At 37.7% G+C, this 19,661-nt stretch overlaps 1 long non-coding RNA gene across 1 annotated transcript; it reads left to right on the forward strand.

Annotated features, from left to right (window-relative positions):
• Positions 1-364: 364 nt before the first annotated feature.
• On the forward strand, positions 365-3,724 carry LOC126626762 (uncharacterized). The gene is made up of 2 exons (XR_007624777.1): positions 365-475; positions 3,374-3,724. It is a non-coding gene; the product is annotated as an uncharacterized LOC126626762 (long non-coding RNA).
• The last annotated feature ends 15,937 nt before the right edge of the window (positions 3,725-19,661 follow it).

Genomic DNA, 19,661 nt, shown 5'->3' on the forward strand with positions numbered 1-19,661 from the left:
CGTAGTATGATTTCCTGGAAACTATACAGGTATTACAACGAGAGATTATAACGTTTAGAAAGTCTTTATTAAAGCGTTATTTTCAGGCCCACTCACTCTTGTTTTTTTTCTTTCTTTTATTCTTTTTTTATCCCTCCAGGTTCTAGTAGCAGAGTTTTCGTATCGACGAGGATTCGTGGTATTGGAGATTACCTTCGATGGTATGATTTTCAATCCACTATACTATACTTTACTTATGATGTGACGTCACGTGTGAAATTGGTTCATTTCCGCTCACAACGCACTCTCGTATTTAGGCACTTTTAGGTTTAAATTTATTCACATATTCCACATCACTATACTTTATGGCTTCATCACTTTCCAAGTATTGGCCAGGACAACTCGATTTGAAGTCCTAGTGGACAATCCGGTCGGGATGTGTCGGTTTGGTATCAGAGCATAAGTTTGGCAGTATTGCGTTCATCACATGCTTGATGTAAGCATTCTTGATTCTTGAACCTAATTTCCGAATCTTGCCACCTCATCGAATACGAAAAATGTGTTAGTTTTTCCTATGTTTTGGGTAGTTTTGTCGACTTGTCGATGTTTTAGAAGATCATTTTGGCGAATGCCTCTAAATTACAAGGGAAGAATTTTCCTGCCAAGGAAGGATGTAGATTTGATATAAGTTGATAGCCCTAAAGTAGGGCTACTATATTGATAGTTGTGTATCCCAGGAGGAGAATTTCCTACCAATTCCACTACTATCTGGTCATTTCTTCCAAACTTTTTGAGTTAGGAAGCCATCGATAATCTTGATTCCTTGGCAATACTCGTTAATGTTCCACTTATTAGAATCCTTACAAAGATTTAATTTTTGTCAAAATTTCCAGAAATGTCTCAAGTGACAAAGTGGTGCTACAGGGGTAGCACTCAACGAAAGAACATCTTGGGATAATCACTTTTGGTCCCTGATAGCACAAATTTTTTCAAACACACTAGTTCTCATTCCGGATATTCAAGAAGAAGATCGACTTCTGTTTAACTCCGTTCTAAAGTAGATTACTAGAAAAAAAAATTTTGCCTACTTTAGAACACTCCAACCAATACTAATTTCCCACATTACTTTTGGTGCTATACTCGTCATTTTGATGAGCATTGGCATGCGAGTAAGAATTGTTATATCTATGGTCAGTAGAAATCCCCGAAGTAGTAAGTATATTCTCTAGAATTATGGCACCAATTCTTAGTACCAGTTCTTTACCAAAAGACTGACTAACAATTACTGTTGGAGCCTAAGAAACTAAATCTCGGAAAGTTAGGGGCAAACTCTATTTTAAGACAGTAAACTCATAGTTATGTTAACCATATTACCTATTTAGGTAATCAAACCTTATTCAACTAGCCACCTCTTGATCACTTCCACAGATAGTAAAATCGAAATATTTGAGTGTCGAGAAAGCTACGAAGACCTTTTTAGTTCGTGTCATAAAGTTGGTTAGTAGTATAGTACGTTTTGAGGATATATACCTTTGGTGTCATTTCTCAAAATTTTACTTGGGATGCTACCAAATGTGAGAAGTAGAATACACCATTGATCCACCTTGTTAACACCACATTTATTCTCCCTATTTCTTATCGAACAACTCTCCTATATCAGTTTTCCTTATGACTTTTCAAACAAGTCCTACTTCATTGAAAGAACTTAGTTATTAAACACTTTATCTTGGAAATCTCAAACCTATCTGCGAAGGTGAAAGACTGAGCTTCAGGATCGTACCTAGATTTTAGCAACTTCTTCGGATGACAATTAAAAACCGCTATCCTCTACTTTGAGTTGATGGTCTAATCGACCAACCTTTGTAAATCGAGTTTCCTTGTGTAGTTTGACCAATTCATAATAGTATTGTAGACGACTATCTCACCTATTCTAGTAACGAGATTAAATTCTCCAATTATCAACAGTCGGCTTCACATCAAATTTCTCAAATATTACCTTTGTGTAAATTGGTACTTCTCCTGGGAGATGGATTTCGTAAATGATAGTCTTTTCTTTTCTCCAAAAAGGTAGTAGCAGAAGAAAGTTGGAATTCTCACTAAGTGTTGTGAAATTTGAGATAAACTTTGGTCTTGTCGACCAAGGAAAATTAGTTTGGTTTGGGATGTTAATTATGAATAAAGCTTTAGACAAATGAACTGTTGTCTCACCTTACCTTTTCTTTACACCTTTCGATGACATTGATCATTTGGAAACCCATGATGACGTGTTCTCTGGATGTTTCAACTGTGTTAAAACCGTTCGAAATGAACCATCCTATTCATGACTGGAGTCAAGTGTTATTATATTCATTTAAAATATCGGATGACACTTCTCGGTGAGAACATGTCTAGAACCTTTACCAGCCTTAGATTTCTCAAACACATCTTCATTTGAGTTAAGCCAAAATTTCTGATAGTGATGATGGAAGAACTAAATCAACTTTTACTATTGCACTATCGTGTATTATCTCGATTGTGCAAATGTAATTACTATATAATGCAACAAAAGACATATGTAAACTTGAACACTTTCGACCTGTCCTATCCCGCCTCAGTTGGAGTTCATAGGTATTGTTTTGATGTTACTGGCGAGATATCAAGAAATGGTTTGAAAAGTCATAATCACTTCTTGTAAATGAAGGGAGTTGAGAAATATCATCATACACTTTCGGTACGAGGTATCTTGTACATGTGGAGATGATGATGATGTTTCGATGTCTATAAATCAACTTGACAAGATAACCCATTTCTTTTCATTGGTCCAGAGGGACTACATTTTTTACCACTTGGTAAAATTCCTCATTCATGAGATTATCAGATTTCTTGGGCATTTAGACTGGCGTCTATTCTAATAGGGATTCCATATTCATCTCTTTGTGTTGAAAGGTATTCTAGTCAATTTTTGGTCCATGTCTACCCTGCTACACTTTGTATTATTTTTTAAACATTAAATTCTAGAGGAGTACAGGTTGCAATAATAAGCAACTCTGACACTGTCGTACAGGTTGCCTATGAGTAGTACATGTTGCATTAGAAAACTCTGACTCATGTGTTATCATAGATTGATTTATGAGTCGTACATGTTGCGTTAGGCAACTTTGACTCGTGTGTTATCATAGATTGATGAGCACCTGATTTTTTTATGTTGTTGCCGATATGTAGTGATTTGGAATATTTCTGGATTTACTATTGATTTGCATTTGATTTCATACTTATACGTAGTATGATTTCTTGGAAACTATACAGGTATTACTGCGAGGGATTATAATGTTTAGAAGGTCTTTATTAAAGCGTTATTTTCAGGCCCACTCACTCTTGTTTTTTTTTTCTTTTATTCTTTTTTTTATCCCTTCAGGTTCTAGTAGCAGAGTTTTCATATCAACGAGGATTCATGGAAAATCTTGGTATTGGAGATTACCTTCGATGATATGATTTTCAATCCACTCTAGTGTACTTTACTTTACTTATGCTCTGACGTCACGTGTGAAATGAGTTCATTTCCGCTCACAGCACACTCTCTTATTTAGACACTTTTAGGTTTAAATTTATTCACATATTCCATATCACTATACTTTATGGCTTCGTCACCTTCCAGGTGTTGGCCAGTACAACTCGATTCAAAATCCTAGTGGACAATCAGGATCGGGATGTGTCATTATATTTTTTAAATATTAATACTTTAATTTAAACCTATGTTAGATACTAATTAGTACGAGAAATTATTCAACATTTTAAAATATTTCAAATTGAATAGCTAAGATTTATTAGCACAACGTTGATGCAATTAAAATACCATTAACCAACTAATACATACTACAAACTTTTTTTTCTTCTTTTGTATGTGTATAAATGTATCTATATAAATCGATATTATTAATCCTTCTCGATACCTTAGAATAATGATTCAAAAGTTTTTCAATATAAAATTAGCCTAATTAGATGCATTCGTCAAACTTACGGCGCTATTTCCTAATTCTTTTATCTTATGTGATTCTTCAGCTTGATATTTATGGTATTCTTCATCGCTATACAAAATGTATGACCAACTGGAAAGCTTTTTGCATCTTTCCTTTTAGTCTCACGCTCGAACATAAAATTACATTTGGGAAGTGAAGAGATGAAAGAAAGAGTTTACCTGTATTTGCACACGAATGGTGTGGATAAGCTCTGAAAGTCTTTCAAATGGCTGAGGCTGCCCAATTGATGTATCTTTTCTACTCTTTAGTCATGGTAGCAATTTGGAAGTCATGTTGTTGGTTGTGAAGATTTCCGTGGGGAAGGGTCATCGGCACCTCAACATAGCTCCCCAAGGGATTGGCACTTTGGATGTATAGTCGGCTCTTGCTTGTCGATGTGCTACAAGAAGATGACAGAGTTAGTTTTGAAAGGTCCCCTTGTGGGGCCTTAGGTGTAGACCCTGAGGCTCGCAATCAAAACTAACTAAGTGCTAGGCGTGCCACTGCTATCTTAGTATAGCAAATGTAGAATGCGTTTTAGTCGATTACTTTCGCCCCAAGTTATTCGGACTTCTTGTTATCAAATGATTGTTGTGGATGGGTTAAGTCCACATTAAGTTCTTTTTCTTGCCTTGTGACCAAGGACTTTTAGTTCATAGTCTTGTGTGTTTGTATGAAGGGAGTTCAAAGCGCTTTAAGCCATTCACTTGGTTCTTGGTTGGTTTTAACGATGACATATCCATTGAACTAACTAGATCCAACTACAAATGGCGTTCTTGAAGTAGGAAAATTGATGGAAATAACTTGAACACATACTGGAGAATGCATTAAGTATTAGATCTACAAATGTAAGTACAAACACAAGGAAGTCGGGCAAGATTTCACCTTGTCTGTCAAGGTTGAACCTCTTGCAGCCCTTCTCTTTGAGTTTACAAAGGTTTGTATGCTGGAAAGGGATGGATGGTAAACAGGTTTACATGAGGGGATCGATACTATGCCACTAAGGGAGGTAGCAGAGTTTTTAAACTAGAGAAAGATAGGCTTTCTAAGGAGATCTAAACAAGAGATAGCTTGTTGCTAAAAAGATCTAAGATCTAGGCTGATTACAGCTTTTGGATGTAAATCTGGCTTGAGAGCAGAGTTTGTATGTTTGTTTGTTTGATTGGTTGAGTGTCCTTGTCTCTGGGGCCTCTTCTTCCTTTTATAGACCAATTAGCCCGACTGTTGTAGCTTTGTTCCTGTCCAAAAGCATCTGAAGGGTAGTGAGTCATCAACTTTTTACTTAGAATGCCACTGAAAAGTATTCTTTGGCCAGTAATAGGTTAGTCTCCATCAGTTGTCACTTCAATGGAAAACAAGTGGCTTATATTTGGCTGAGAAGGCTTCAATTTGCCTTGGGCTCAGTGCTAGGCTTCGAGCAAGTTTCCTTTAATTAGGTACCCTTGGGCTTTTCTTCATCTAAGTCCAATGTTCAAATATTAACCCAAACACATGTGCTTTGTTTTGTCCTCAACGAACATATGACAAAGTAAGACGAGATGGAAGTAGAGAGTAGAAGATTGAGTCTTCAGCAAATTAAGATATCCAAATACCAAACTCAAAAGTAGTAAAACAAAAACATATTACCTAGAAGTTGCCATAGAAGTAAACAATATTTCAAATGACAATCTTAATATCTGAATACGTATCTTTCACCTTTATATGGTCTAGCTCTGGAGGTGGATATCACGGAGGAGGAGGTGGGGAAGGTTGGGTCGCAGATTCGCAGAGGTAGTGGGGGAGATTAGGTTGCAAACTCTAGACTCATTGGAAACTACAAAGGAAAAGAATACATACAATGGCTAGGAAAGGAATACGTATAATGGCTAGAAAATTATGAAGAATAAATATTATTTAACCCCCATCCCTAAATATTATTTAGGGTCATTTTGGTTCCGGTTACTAATCAACCTAATTATTAGGCTGAAATCTTGTTTGTTTAAATATTTTGATCAAGGTCCTTAGCCTCATTTAAGAGATTTAATTCATGCATTTATGAATTTAATGTCCCACAAATTTATGAAATTTAAACAAATCAAATAGTATTTTTAAAATATAATAAATACTTAAAAATCAATTTTAGAGCAATATTGTTCTTCACAAAAATTATAGCAAAAAAGTAATGTACCCACATAATTATTAACATATTTTAAAACATAACTATTGATATATTTTAAAACATAAAATAATACATATAATTAGCATGGGTACATTTAGCAAAATTAAAAATGGGTTCAAATAAATTAAATAATATGGGTACAAATACAAATAAAGTTTAAAAAATATGGGCATAAAAAAGAATTAATATATGGGTACAAATACAAATAAAGTTTAAAAAATATGGGCATAAAAAAGAATTAATATATGGGTACAAATAAAACTGAAAAGAAAATTGGTACAAAATAAAAAAAAATGATTGCAAATTAAAAATGGGTACAAACTAAAAATAAAAATATATGATAAAAAATTTAGCCATAAATATAAATATACCAACTATAAAGTTTCTAATACTAAACGAATATATTTAGAAATAAAAAAATATTTTATTATTGAAATAATTAATGATGTTCATTAAAATCTAAGGACCTTGATGAAAAATTGAAAATGAACACGGTTTTAATCAATAAAGTAGGAAAAATAGGAATAAGAACCTAATTCCCGTTCCTCTCCTCCCTCCAACCAAATTGGACGGCCTTAGTTGGACAAGTTTGGAGCATATAAGAGCACCATACTCTATGACTGCCAAGGCAACCTTCTTTCAAACAGAGTGATAATCAAGCTCAATGTGCCATGTGTGAGCATGAAAAACTGGGTTAGTAACCATGCAGGTAACGCTCAAGTTGTCACAATAAAGAAGGATCGTAAAACGATGGTGAACGCCAAGTTCAGTGAGAAGAGCGCATAACCATGTAGTCTCAACACATGCATGAGAGAGCGATTAGTATTTGGATTTGGCACTAGAATGGGAGATGGTAGGTTACTTCTTGGAGTATCATGAGACGAGGTTAGATAAAAAAAAACACCATGAGATGAGGTTACTTATTGGTGCCCTTGTGCATACTGAGTTCTTCTGACCATCATATTGTTGCTTAAATTAGAGTTATTAGTGATAGGTCTCATTAGAGGGTCATTGCGTTTTATAGCTTTGCAGCTACCCCAAAGAGCCATAAGTCCTGGGACCTCATTCGCTCTCTTCATGATAATAGCTTTTTTTCGTTGGTTAATTTTTTGCAACTTCAATGAAGTGCTTGTGGATGCAAATTTGCACTTTCTTCTCCTTTGATGAAAATGCACCTGTAAAATAATAACACTTAAGATTAGGGCCAAGAGCCTCATGCACCCACGATGAAATGAGGGGGGCTTTGGCCAAAGAATCTCCGATGCCAAAGTTCGCATTTTAGAGAGAAAGTGTTTAGAGGATTTTTGGGAGAAAATGAACTTAGGTTTTTGGAGAAATATGAGGCTGCTATATATAGGGGTGTGGCCGGCCCTATTCGGAGAAATAGGGACCGGCCACTTGTGGTGGTGTTTTGAATATTATTGCAAGATATTATGTCAAATAATATCTTGCAATTAATTTGGTAATTAATCCCAATTTGAAAGGAATAATTGGGAGTTACCTTGTGGGTGAGGATTTGATGAGGAGTGATGAGAGGGTTTTGAATAAATACCATTTTGATCACCCTTGACCAAAATTGAGGCGTTATTGTCTGTTGTATGCGCGTGAGAATCTCGATGTGCTTCAAGGGTAATTTTGTCCTTTTTACCCAAAAGTCCACGTTTCGCCTCTATAATTTTCTTGATTATTTTTTGCTCCACAGTGCTCTTGGCTTCTGAAAATGAAAGGGCAGGACTTGTAATCCTCTCAGATGCAGGGATTCCGTGATGTCTTGGATCATTGTAATTTGGCAAATTTGGGTTATAATGATGACACTTTCACTTGGGCAAATTCAATTACGAAGTATCGTCTTTATCGTTGTTTAGCTACTCTAGGATGGCAATCTTCTTTCAGCCACTCGAAGGCAACCCATTTTGCATCATTGATGTCAGACCACATTCCATTGGAGGTGCGACAAGTTCCAAAACAATAAAAAAAAAATAGAAGAAAACATAAGAAATTTTAGTTTGGAGAGGCTTGGCTTCAACGAGAGGATTGTGAGTAGGTAGTTGCTACAGGGTGGTCTAAAAATGTTCATGGAGCTCCTTCCAACCGAGTTTGTGAGAAAAATAAGGCTGATCACATTGAGCTTCTAAAATGAAAGCTCTATTTCCTGATGTGGTAGAAACTAACACACAAATTAAACCCTATAAATTATGCAATCGTAGTACGAGTAAGTAGGGATTGTTCTATTCCGCGGATTAGAAGGGATGCTAACCAACACAAATTAAACTTATAAAACTGAAAACTAAGTTGAAGTAACATCAAAACAATGACTGAGGGGGATTTTGGACAAATTTAATTAAAACAAAAGTAAATGGCAGCAAGTCAACTAAGTTGTGAATGAAATATGGACGAGAGAATAGCTAAAGGATTCTTCTCTACATATGAATCATATGCAAACAAATCGATTTCTAGTTATTCTTCCTATAAACTATGAATGACAATGCCCCAAATTAACTATGAACAACACTAATTAACTCTTAGATTTTCCCAAGTTCATTGAATTGGACTCAGCAACATAACCAAATTATTGTTCTCAAGTTCCCTAACTATGAAAAAGCAAAATAGAGATACATCTCGAAGATCATTAAGTTCTGTGAAAATCATAAGCATTAACAAATCATTCGTAACTATGAAAAACATGATACTCCTGCCAAGAATTTACTTAACTCAATCATGACTAGTGACCTTTACTACTTACAAATATAAGTTCATAATGATTAGGTGAAATTCCCTTATATTCTAGCATCTAATCCCTGCATGCAAACTAAGGAGAAAAGGGATTAGATGTTTTGAGTTATTTTAGGACTCTAAGAACTAGAAAGTGTTTGAATGTGATTACGATTCCTCTTTGCAGCTGGAGATAAGATAAGATAATGTAGGATAAGATAAGATAAGATAGGATAAGATAAGATAATGTAGGATAAAATAAGATAGGATAAGATAATGTTCCTCTCCAACTAGGATTCATCTTTCTTGTGTAATTCCTTGTCTTCCAAGCCTCAACTTTAATTTCTCAAGAGTTTAGCACATGTCTAACACCATTTAAACACCAAAAACGTCCAACCTATAGGTTATCCAATCCAAGTCCAAAATTGCTCCATTTTGCCATTTATTATCATCTTTACCAACTGGACCTTCAATAATACGAAAATAGCTTAAATTACTACAATAAATGGAAATTAACTAGGTAAATGTAAAGAAATAAGATAACAAAGTCCCATAAATATGCTCCTATTATTTCCTCTATCAAAGATGAAATTAATGTGGTTAGAGAACAGTTGTGGGTGCTCTTTCAACCCCTCCGAGCTTTATGGCTTAGGACTTGGGAGGTGTCTTTCATGAAAATTTTGATTCCCTACTCTTTTATAAGGAAGCTCATTGGTGACAACGCTCTAAAGTTGCATGGCTATGTGATGGTGACAGAAATGTTCAGTACTTTCATCAGAAGGCTTCTAATTGACAACGAAAAAATTGTATAAAGGGCTTGTCTGATGCAAATGGCGTTTAGCACACCAATTTGGGGGGCTACACAACATGTATCTCATGTGGATGTTCAAGATTGATACTTGGGCCTTCCTATTGTTCTAGGGCGTAATAATTAGGAATGATTTACTCATGTTAAAGACCGTTTGTGGAAAAAATTAAATGGCTGGAAGGATAAATTTCTTAGTGCGGTAGGTAAGGAAATACTCATCAAGGTTGTTGCTCAGACATCCCATGTCTATTCGATGAATTGTTTCCTTTTTCCTAAGACCTTTTTGACAATCTGCAACGTATTCTCTATCGATTTTAGTATGGTGATAGTGACAATACTTAGCATGTATAGTGGCTCTCTTGGGATTCATGTGTTATTCAAAGTGCGAAAGTGGTCTTGGCTTTTACTCCCTGTATGATTTCAGTCTTTTTCTTCTTGCAAAACAAGGCTGATGTCTTATATAGAATCTGGACTCACTCACTTCTCAGTTGGTTAAAGCCAAGTACTTTCCTATAATTCATTTTGGGAAACTTCTATGGGTTTTGCCCCTTTAGCGTTTTGGAGAAGAATCTTAGGAGCTTGTTTAATATTAGAGAAAGGTTCTCATTAGCTAGTTAGGAATGGAAATTTGATTCAGATTTGGCTTGACAGGTGGTTAGACCGTCCTCACCTCTTTGGTCCCTTCTTTCATCTACATGCAAATTGTGACATGGAGTTTGTTTCATCCTTGATAAGTTCAGGCTTGGCTTCGTGGAATCAAGAATTGATATCCGCTTTGTTCCCGCCATATAAGGCTTTTGTGATACTTTCCATTCTACTTAGTGGCAGATTATTACCTGACCGTCTGATATGGCATTTTTTGGAAGTCAAAAGCAAAATCAATGCCAATAGTTGAAATTGTTGGCTTCATAACTCTATTTTACAGGTAGCGTGTTTTTTAATCTTTCTACAAGTTGTTGTGATTGTTTTTCAACAGCAGCAACCATATATGACTTTTGCATGGATAGCATTCAATGCTATGTTTAGAAAGTCTTGTAAAATCTCTATAAGAGAGATGTCTATGTATGTTTGAAGTATTCCCATTTCAGCAATAAAGTTGAAACTCTTTTAATATATCAAGTGCATGTTTTCCAAGAAGCTTGCTGCTTCTTTCTTTTCTTTTTGTCCAGCTTTGTAAAGAGAAAAATAAGTGAGAGGTGTGATAGAGTTAGAAAACCTATCACCCACAAATTGGTATTGAGTTAGTAAACTTTGAATACCAACAATTGGTATCAGAGCCAGAACTCTATTCTGGAAAGTGTAGCAGCTATGGCGTCTAACTTAGTGCAGCTCCAAGTTCCCATTTTGAAAAAAGATTACTATAATAGATGGTGTATCCAGTTCAAAGCTTTGTTTGGATCACAAGGGTTATGAGAAGCTGTAATTGTTGGGTATGTTGAACCCACACTCGAGCAAAAAACACACTGAAAGGCATAAGAAAGAATGACAAGAATGCGTTGTATCTTCTATACCAAGGTTTGGAAAAATTGAACATTCGAGAAAGGTGCAGAAGCAACAAAGAGCAAGCAAGTATAGGACACACTCAGTACAATCTACAAAGGAGTAGATCGAGTCATGAAACTGAGGTTACAGTCACTTCGAGCAGATTTTGAAACTGCTCACATGAATGAAGGAGAGAGCATCTCCAACTATCACACAAAGCTCCTTGTGATAGTAAACCAGATGAGGAGAAATGGTGAGAAACTCGATGAAGTACAAGTTATGAAGAAGATACTTCGGTCACTCACATCTAAGTTCGAGCATGTGGTGATTGCCTTTAAGGAATCCAAAGATTTGGATTTAGTAAGTGTAGAAGAGCTGCTAGGATCCCTTTTAGTGCATGAGCAATACATCCAGAAGAATCTGAGCTCTTCAACAGTGGAGCAAGCTTTAGAGACAAAGCTCAATATCAACAAGCCAAGTGGAGGTCATGGACAACAGAACTTATGACGTGGGAGTTCGTCCAATCGTAGCTGAGGACAAGGTCGAAGAAGAGGTCGAGGTTATGCACAAAATTGAGGTCAGTCTCAACAGTGGAGATCTTCTCAAGGAAAGGCACATATCTAGTGTCACAACTCAAGCAATATGGATATTAAGCTAATGAATGTTCTATAAAAATGGTAAGCATGTCAACATGGCTATATCGAGTGGAAATGATGGTGATGAACTTACAGTCTTGCCAGCACACCATGATTCCAACAGCCAACAAGATGTTTGGTATTTAGATTATGGTGCAAGCAACCATATGTGTGGGAATAATGAGTTCTTTGGCAAACTCAAAGATGGGCCAATGGATCTGTAAGTCTTGGTCACTCCTCAAAACTGGCAGTTAAAGGAAAAGGGAAGATCAAAATCATTCAGAAAGATGGCAATGAGGAGTACATCAACAATACCTATTATATCCCAGGCATGAAAAGCAATATTTTGAGTATTGGACAATTACTTGTAAAAGGGATGTATTATACATATGGAGAACATGGTTCTCACACTAAGAAATGCAAAGAGAAAGCTCATTGCAAGGGTAAGAGTATCCAAGAATTGCATGTTTCATTTGAGTCTGAACACAAAGATTGGAAGCTGTAATATCGATGTGATGGAAGATGAGTCATAGAAATGGCATCTTCGGTTTGGTCATCTTCATTTCAATGGCCTAAAGTTGTTGTCAAGTGGAGGAATGGTTCGTGGTTTACCTCAGATAGAAGCCACAAACCATGTATGTAAAGGTTATGTGCTTGGCAAGCAAGCAAGGCTCTTATTCCCTCTTGGTAATGCATGGAGAGCAAAGGCACCACTGCAGTTGGTGCACACAAATATATGTGGTCCATTGGATCCCATGTCCTATGGAGATAATAGATATTTTATTACTTTCATTGGTGATTTTAGTAGGAAGACTTGGGTCTATTTTCTCAAGGAGAAATCGGATGCCCTAAGAGTTTTCAAGGAGTTCAAGGTACTCACAAAAGCTGAGAGCAACCACAATCTTGTGGTTGTAAGATCAAACTGAGGTGGAGAGTACACCTCTAATGTTTTCCAAGCATAATGTAAGGAGCAAGGAACTAGGCTTCAATTGACTGCTGCTTACACCCCACAACAAAATGGGATAGCTGAGAGGAAGAATCGTACCATCCTAGACATGACAAGGTCCATGCTTAAATAGAAGAATTTTCCAAAAGAATTATGGGCAGAAGTTGTAGCTTATTTGATTTATTTGTTGAATCGATGTCCAACAAAGAGTATAAAAAAGATGACACCACAAGAAGTTTGAAGTGGATACAAGTCGAATGTTGCACACCTAAGAGTCTTTGGGTGTGTTGCATATGCTCAGGGTCCAGAAGCTTAAAGAAGGATGCTTGATGATGGAGGTGAGAAATGTGTGTTTGTGGGCTATAGTGAAGAGTCCAAGGCATACAAGCTCTACAACCCACTAATTGGCAAACTGGTGGTTAGTAGAGATGTCATCTTTAATGAGGAAGAGACATGGAAGTGGAACAACAAAGAAGTCAATAAGGAGAAGATTATTTCCATTGATTTTGAAAAACTAGAAGTTGTACCACCTGTTAAGCAACAACATGCTCAAACAACCACAACAACTCTAGTACACAGAATTGCAATGAGTGGTTCTACATCCAGTGAGGAAAGTAGCTCTTCAACTCCAGTGATGTTAAGAAGTCTCACCGAGACATATGGACAAGAAAAATAAGAAGAAACCAACCTTTTTTGCGTGTATTCAGACCATGAACCTCTCTCTCATTCAATGAACCTATGGAAGAATATCATTGGAGAACAGCCATAAAGGAAGAAATCCATGCCATTGAGAAGAATGACACTTGGGAGTTGACAAAGCTCCCACCAAATCAGAAGGTTATTGGTGTCAAGTGAGTGTACAAGGTCAAACGCACTGTAGATGGAAGTGTGGATCGATACAAATTGAGGCTTGTAGGAAAGGGCTACAAACAAAAGTGTGGTGCGGACTATGATGAAGTCTATGCTCCAGTTACATGACTTGACATAGTAAGATTGCTAATCTCTCTTGTCGCTCATCATAAATGGAAAATTTATCAATTAGATGTCAAGTCAGCCTTCCTTAATGGAATTTTTGAGGAAGAAGTGTACATGGAATAACCGAAAGGCTTCCAAGTACAAGGAGAATAAGATAAGGTGTATCGTTTGAACAAGGCTTTATATGGCCTTAAGCAAGCACCACGAGCTTAGAACTTAAGGATTGACAAGTACCTTCAAAATGGATTTCAAAAATGTCCATACAAGCATTCAGTTTACATGAAAAATGGTGCAAAAAGGGGAGTGTTCTTAATTCTTTGTCTCTATGTAGGTAACTTGTTATTTATAGGAAACAATGAAGCTATGTTCTATAAGTTCAAGCAATCCATGTTCAATGAATTCGAGATGACTGCTAATGGATTAATGTCATACTTTCTTGGCATAATGGTGAAGAAAGAAATTGATGGTATCTACATCTCTCAACAAAAGTACATTAGAGACATATTAGAAAAGTTCAATATAAACAAGTGCAATGCTATCAACACTCCAATTGCAACTAGATTGAAGTTGTCCAAGGAACGAGAATGTGAGTTTGTAAAATCAATCGTGTACAAAAGCCTCATTGAAAGCCTGAGGTGCCTTACAATCACAAGACCTGATATAGTTTATGGTGTTGGACTCATGCGTCAGTACATGGAAACATCGAAAGAGTCTCATTGGCTGGCTGCAAGAGAATTTTGAGATACATAAAAGGTACTCTAAACTATGGTCTGTTTTATAATTTTGGTGAAGATGCAAAATTATTTGGTTATTCAGATAGTGATTGGGGAGGTGACCAAGATGAAAGGAAAAACACAACTGGCTATGTGTTTTTTCTAGGATCAACAGTTTTCTCATCGACTTCAAATTAGCAATCAATTGTTGCTTTGTCATCGTGTGAAGTCGAGTATGCTGTAGCCTCAACTGTGTGTGAGGAAATTTGATTAAGAAATCTGTTGAAATCCTTATGTCAACTTATTGACCTTAAAAACTACTTAGCTATGTGGCACACAAGTCAAATCGATAATAAGCTAACTACATTCTTCGGTTGAATGCGGCCTTCAGGTTCTAGAGCCTGAAGATAAGGCTGCTAGTTATGCGAAGTTCAATATCAAATTTATTCAGTGTGTCGAATGTCGTAACCTGGTTATTCCTCACTTTACCGAGAAGGCTGATGAGATGACCTCTACCAATAAGGACTTGGAAATTCTTGTTGACCAAGACTTAGATAAATGACCAGTAGGTCTCGAAACAGTGCTATTTATCCAAACTGAAGTTGCTTCTCGGTCAACTAATTCTACGGCTCCAGTGCTATTTATCCAAACTAAAGATGTTTCTGGTTGCCACCATAGTACTATTTATCCAAACTAAAGATGTAGATGTGTTGGTGGGAAAAAGGAAAATAAAAGTCTCAAGGTTTTTTAGAGGTTTCACGTAGAGCGAGAGTTTGCACAGGCAGTTTTGTGTGTTAATTTGGAAGGGCTTTGAATGATGCATACCCTTCTATATTATAGTAGTAATTCCCTCATGGCCGAAGTAGAGTTTTACTCAGGCTAGAATTCCTTAACCCAATTTGAATAGGTCTCAGCTAATCCGAACTTTTGTAGAATTCTAAATCAAGATTTTTTATCACCTAAATTTAACCCTTGATTCTTGGCATATTTTCAATTTCGAAGCACAACTATCCCCTAAGGATTCCTTATTGTACTAGGATTCGACCACTCGCCCTTATCCAGATAAACCATTTCCTAATAGGATTCGGCCGAATTCCACTAGGCCAGGCCCATTAGGGGGAATATTCTCAGTCCAAAAACGTCATTTGGGTCTAAACATTGCCCCCTCACTTCTGAGGTCCTCAGCCTACATCATTTGGATGAGCTTCAGCCTTGAAGAAGCAAACAATTCTTAATCAAAGGTAGGTAATCAGCCCACTCTTCAAGTCGAGCAATAATCTTAAAAAAAAAAAACAAATATTATCCAACCATCCACTTAAATGCATTTATGGGACACGATCTCCTACTCTGCATGTTAGTCCTTAATCGTCACGAAACCCTGACACATGGTAGCTTCCCGTCGCGCCTGTCTGTATTCGGCGACACAAACGTCTCACGTCCGAAGCATGTAGACGTTGAAACATCTCTACATAATGGTCATGCCTTAAAGTTCGTTGATACACATAATCCTGTAATCTCGATTTGCATAAATATCGGCCTATGCACCTTGATTTTTGAATTTTACAATGATTATTAAATATTTCGATGGAATTACCCCCTAATCTCATATCTGAAATTGTCGATCTTCTTCTTCAGTTGCCTATAAATACAAACTCTTACTTCATTCTAACATTACGCTTCTAAAATCTCGAAAACTCTTGCCATTTTGTCTGATCACTTGAAACCCAAAAGACTCCAACCTTCACTCCAATGGCTGCCAACACTTTCATTACCAAGCTTGATGAGGAATGCAACAAATGTCGAGACTTCATAGATTGAAACACCATCAAGACACTTCGCTCTGAAGATGAAGAAGTCCTAACTCACCAAACTTTAGGACCTTTGTTTGAAGACAACATCCCATAACCCATCACTGAGATGCTGAGAACACATTGTCTGAGCCTTCTCCTATAAGGCCATGATTGGTCAAAATGGGAATCAACTAAACCTCAAGGTGCATGGCCCTTGACATCCGTAACTTGGGTTGCCTAGGTCTACTAAATGGAATCTCACTTCGGTGCCTCATGGAAAAAGCTTGGCATCTTTGATGCCATCAAACTCTCCACCAGTGAGATTAGCATAGACCAAAAGCTCTTGATAGCTACTCTAAGTTTTTGGTGCCCGGCCATCAACACTATGGTACTTCATCTTAACCCTATTAGGCCGACAGTATTGGATGTGAAGGCTGTCCTCGGCACCTCCCCGTCCGGCCTCTCAATTGATACCGCCATCTTTAGGTATCAATTCGACTTGGACCTAAAAAAGGTCTTTGAGGAACATGCCTATGAGGTTCTAAAGAAGAAGGACCAAGAAGTGCTAAAAGATTAGGTGAACAAGCTCCACAATTTTTTTTTCAATTACAGTACGCTCATCAACCACTTTGCTAGTCAAGAAAAACGCGACCTCAAGAAAGGGGAACACAAGGCATTCTTGTTCAACTGGTACAATAAATTCATCTTTTGTACCAAGTCAAACAAATGCCTTATTGAGAACATGTCGGTTGCCGAAGCCTTGGCTAGTGGTCACTAACTGGCTCTTAGTCCCACTATTCTCGCTAACCTTACGCGCTGCCTGACCAAGGCCACAATCGAGAAAATTGATTAGCACCAGAATGACTTATTTTAGGTCTTCCAACTCTGGCTGCAAGTTTATTTTACAACTTTAAGGCCAAAATGCCTCGACTTATATTCCTTTAAAGCATTAGGTCTCTACTTAGCCTCTTGCCCAACTTCAACCCACTCGACCAAAAACATATTCAAATACTTCTTCGGCTAGAAGATCTTTCTGACGACGAATTTCTAATTTGTCATTGAAGAAACTACCCATCTTCCATCAACCTTCCCACATCGGCTTGGGAAGAAACAGAAGGCGTCATCCTTCAGCAAAACTGGGGGTCATTTATGCTGGTTCATGACCTTCCATTTGGTTGAGACACACGTCTAGCCAGCTGGGAAGTTTACCACCCCCACTTTCTGGCTCGACAGCTTAGCTCTCTCCAAGGCTGCCTCTACTTATGCTTGCTTCTCACTCACTTTTGAGCCGAGAACAACTCTTTGGTTCCTCAAAACAAGAGTGCTACGAAATGGAGAAAGAGTTTGAAGAACGGTGCGCCAAATTCCATCTTCGATCGTGCGCACTTGAAACTTACGGTACCAGCACCTTTGTTGACTGGTGGTCCATCTACACCAAAGAATTCTTCAGTACACTGGTCGAAGAGACAATAAAGAAAGTCTTTGGCGATCAACCGAAGAAAAACCCTACCTTAAAATTTAAGAAGATGGCTCAAGGTATCCCTTATTCCTTATATGTTTCAACATATTTAATTAATTATTTCCAAAAATAATTTCTTATCAGTTTTTTTAGCTAGCCGTTCAATAAAATGCACCATAGCAATGGTCGTGGCGAAGAAAAAACTTGCCCCATCTCCTAAAAAAGTGGTCGCCGCTTTGACCGACGGCCCTAAATCTATTTCGACTACTCCCTCGATGAGCAACACTGTTGTGCCCCCGATGAAGGCAAAAAATCCTTGCGCCCCTTCACCAAAGACCACTACAACAGTAGCCTCACAAGCTAAATGTCTGAAGAAAAAGGCTAACAAAGGGTGGCGTGAATCTCATGTAATCTCCAGCCAGGATATAAGGGCGACTGCTCCTGAAGCCACTTGTCTTCCTCGTATTGCTGAGGTATAATTATGAGCGTTACCAGATTCCTCGACCCCGACTGCTGATCAAACGACCACTGTACAAGCAATGACACAACTCGTTGTCTTGGTCGAATGGCCAACATAAACCCCGTTAGTTGAGGAACCTGTAATTCAAACCTTAGTTGACCCTCAAATTGACGCAGCTATTGCCGGCCCAGAGCCCAGTGTCATTCCTAACAAAGCAACGACCGACTCAGTTGCATCGGCTCTTCATCCAATCCAAAGACCATCGTTGCGTCGTTCATTTTGGATGAAAAGGTAAGGAAACACCCTAGCATTGTTACATATATCTCAATAGACAATTAAATTTTCTAACTTTCCTTTGTTGTTAGGGTAACGACGAGCCGAGTCCTTTAGTAAGGCGCTTTCGACCGATTGGGCAACCAAGTACGGCTCCCTTGCCTTTGGACAAAGGCAAGACTATTGTGTCTTTAACACCTGGTCTAAACTAGGATATAGTTCATCCACACATTGAGGCAATTGGTAATGCTCATCCCGAGGTGGTCGTTGAGGTGCCAACAATCGATCCGGTGGTTTTTGCAGAGCATGAAGTGACTGCAGAGATGTCGATTCATCCTCAAGACTAGGATCTTGGCATCCATGCACAAGACGTCACTTAGGCCTTCGTAAGTTTTTTTTTTATATTTTGATTTTGACTTTTTGTCCTATAATTCTAAACCAAAACAAAACCATCAACTGTCAGGTACCCAGTTGTTCATTTCATCGAAAGTTCTGTGCGCCGACCAATTGCCCAACAACCTAGGTGGCCATCAAACATAGATAACCTTCATCAGTCGTATGAATTAAAGAGTTGTCTTAAACATTAGGCTTAGCCATTAACCTCTCTAGGCTCGACCAATAACCTAGAAGATATGGTTGAAGTCACCTCTTGACAGGTTTAAAACATTTCTCTGTCGTCATCTCTCCAAACTTTGCTTATGTAACATTTACTTTTGTGCAGCCTTCATGGGTAAATTGAGCTTGACGCCTTGCTGGCTAGCACATCTGGGACGGTTGGCCCTTTTCTTGCCTCAGCCGAGTCCAATGCTCTAACAAAACTACAGCAACTTTTATCCCTCTTGGCTTTGCAAACTCTCTAATCAAGAAGTCTTGACTTTGTAAAAAAGTGCCTGAATAACTTTGCAGTTGTCAGTCTGGTGAGCAATGAAAGTGTTGTTCACTTGACGACCATCCTTCAGAGAACTCGATTATACTCTGATATTTTTTAGAAAACTCTGCAAGCTGACGAGGACTTGAAAGCTACAACGGCTACCTAGGAAGCCATCTCACCAGATCTTAAGGCAATTAAAACAAAGAAAGAGAAAATGGCAAGCCTCGACCATTAGATCACAAAGCTTCAATCCCAAAGGTCTGCCATTGCCTCTGAGCTTGAAAAGAACTTTGAGGTGGTCAAACCTCGGTTGTCAAAGTATATTCCAGGTGCGAAAAGGATACAGGCGCTGAAAGCTGATAAAAGGACTCAGCATGGCGAGATTACTATAGGTGAGATAAAGTG

The sequence above is a fragment of the Malus sylvestris genome, chromosome 1 (genome assembly GCF_916048215.2).
Source record: "Malus sylvestris chromosome 1, drMalSylv7.2, whole genome shotgun sequence".
NCBI lineage: Eukaryota > Viridiplantae > Streptophyta > Magnoliopsida > Rosales > Rosaceae > Malus > Malus sylvestris.